Source organism: Chrysoperla carnea (genome assembly GCF_905475395.1).
Source record: "Chrysoperla carnea chromosome X unlocalized genomic scaffold, inChrCarn1.1 SUPER_X_unloc_141, whole genome shotgun sequence".
Lineage (NCBI taxonomy): Eukaryota > Metazoa > Arthropoda > Insecta > Neuroptera > Chrysopidae > Chrysoperla > Chrysoperla carnea.
In genome coordinates this window covers 3,394-6,181 of record NW_025408091.1, presented here as the reverse complement: position 1 = coordinate 6,181, position 2,788 = coordinate 3,394, and the positions used below count along the sequence as shown (strand labels likewise).

General features: G+C 24.7%; 1 non-coding gene across 1 annotated transcript; it reads right to left on the bottom strand.

Moving 5' to 3' along the window:
- Nucleotides 1-2,428: 2,428 nt before the first annotated feature.
- LOC123303819 lies at nucleotides 2,429-2,547 on the bottom strand. The gene has a single exon (XR_006535902.1). It is a non-coding gene; the product is annotated as a 5S ribosomal RNA (ribosomal RNA).
- Nucleotides 2,548-2,788: the final 241 nt, after the last annotated feature.

The window sequence follows — 2,788 nt, the reverse complement described above, 5'->3', positions numbered from 1 at the left end:
ACCTGGTGAATTGGCAAAGCACGCTGTTAGTGAAGGTACTAAAGCTGTTACAAAATATACAAGTTCAAAATAAATAAATCGAAAATATTATTTAATTGATAACATAAAAATACATCAACATATAAAAACGGCTCTCTTTTTAAGAGAGCCATCAAATTTTTTAAATAAGAGTAAATTATTTTTATATATACAAAAAAATAAAATAAACAATTATTAATATCATATTTAATATAAAATTTTATATATTAATAGCTTGAATATATCTATTATTAGTATATCAATATTATTAATTTTAAATATAATAAAGGATATCGCGGAATATATATCGTAAATCAGTGTAATGCAAATGCATTACATTACCTTTATTATTTTCATTTTACATTTACTACTTGTTTATGTACGCTTATAATTATTAGAAAAATATTTTTAATAATTTTAAAAAATAAATGAAATAATAAAAATTTAATAATAAATTATTTATTGAAAGTATAAAAAATGGTATAGCAAAATCTTTATTTTCTTTGATTAAGGCGAAATGTTTTATTAGTTATAAATTCGATAATCTCCTATCGATACTTGTTACTCTTAACTTGTATATATAAAAAATATAATAGTATATTAATTTATAATAAAATTTTTTCAAAAATTCAATAAGTTATTGTAAAATAAAATAGATAATATACAAATTATAATTTATTATTGCAGATATATTACAATAAAAAAAAAAAAAATAAATAAAAATATTTGGTAATGTATGTTATAAACAAAATAATTTGTTGTAAACAAATTATATAATATGTTATATTTATTAACAAATTTATTTACTCTTATATAAATAAAATTAGTGGCTTCCCAAAAAGGAAAGCCTGTTTAAATTTATCGGATGTATTAAATATTCTTTAATAAATTTACTAAATATTTTAAGTAAATTATTATATTTTCTTAACCTCCAAAACCATACAAAGTACGACCTTGTCGTTTTAATGCATATACAACATCCATAGCTGTAACTGTTTTACGTTTTGCGTGTTCAGTATATGTAACAGCATCCCGAATAACATTTTCAAGGAATACTTTAAGTACACCACGTGTTTCTTCATAAATTAAACCAGAGATACGTTTTACTCCACCTCGTCGTGCTAAACGACGAATTGCAGGTTTTGTAATACCTTGGATATTATCACGCAAAACTTTTCTATGACGTTTTGCACCCCCTTTTCCAAGACCCTTTCCACCTTTTCCTCTGCCAGTCATTTTAATAAAAAATTATTTACAATATTTTAACGAACGGATAACACGTGTGTTAACCTCACAAGTATTGTAATGTATGTGAGCGCCGGTACAATTGTGCCTTTTTATATAAAGCATTAAAGATTTTTTAAGCCACGCCTATACAATTTGATTAGTCCATACTCTGATAGCTATCCAATAGGATATGACAACAAAAATTTTGAAATTTCATATAAATATAAATACAACACATTTATTTCGCATTTAAACATTTGACTTTGTAGTATCAAATTGTCGAATATAATTTTTAAAATTGTGTGTTTTTTTGTAAAAACATTATTATTTGAAAATGGCTAGAACCAAGCAAACTGCACGTAAATCAACTGGTGGTAAAGCACCAAGAAAACAATTAGCAACGAAAGCTGCACGTAAAAGTGCACCAGCAACTGGTGGAGTAAAAAAACCACACAGATATCGTCCTGGTACAGTAGCTTTACGAGAAATTCGTCGTTATCAAAAAAGTACTGAATTGTTAATTCGTAAATTACCATTCCAACGTTTAGTACGTGAAATTGCACAAGATTTTAAAACCGATTTACGTTTCCAAAGTTCAGCTGTTATGGCATTACAAGAAGCTAGTGAAGCCTATTTAGTAGGTTTATTTGAAGATACCAATTTATGCGCAATTCATGCAAAGCGTGTTACAATTATGCCTAAGGATATACAATTGGCAAGACGTATTCGTGGAGAACGTGCATAAGCGTTTTAAATGACAATTTAAAAAAAAAAAAAACAAATAAGAAATATTTTCGGTCCTATATATAGGACCAACATATATTATTAAATAAGAGTATATTATTTTTATTAAAAAATATATATATATATATATATATAAATTATTGAAATAAAATTAAACATTATTAAAATTTTGTTATAATTATAAGCGATTGCTATTTCTAAAAATAAATAAATTTCATAAAATTTATATTATTTTATATTCATTTGAAATATTAAAAAAACTTCTCGCTTTAAAGTAACCATGATATGAGTTATAAATGCAATAAAATTTTATACAAAAAATAATATTTATTTGTTGACGAATAATATAAAAGGTTTACATTTCTAAATAACATATATTTATATATGGTGTGTAAAAAAAAAGAAAAGAAGAAAAATAATTTATATTTTTAATATAAAAAGGCAACCGCACACAGTGTTCCCAAGCGGTCACCCATCCAAGTACTGACTGTGCCCAATGTTGCTTAACTTCGGTGATCGGACGAGAACCGGTGTTTTCAACGTGGTATGGCTGTTGCCAGTAATAAATGAAAATTTTTACAAATATATATTTTTCATAAATATCATTAATATTAAAGTATATTATTAAAATTTTCAATGAAGTAATCAATTTAAATATATACTTATTTATTATACCATATATTTTAAATAAAAATGCAACCGCACACAGTATTCTCAAGTGGCCACCCATCCGTGGTACTGACTGTGGCAAATGTTTCTTAACTATTATTTTATAAAATATTTATACAAAAAATAATTT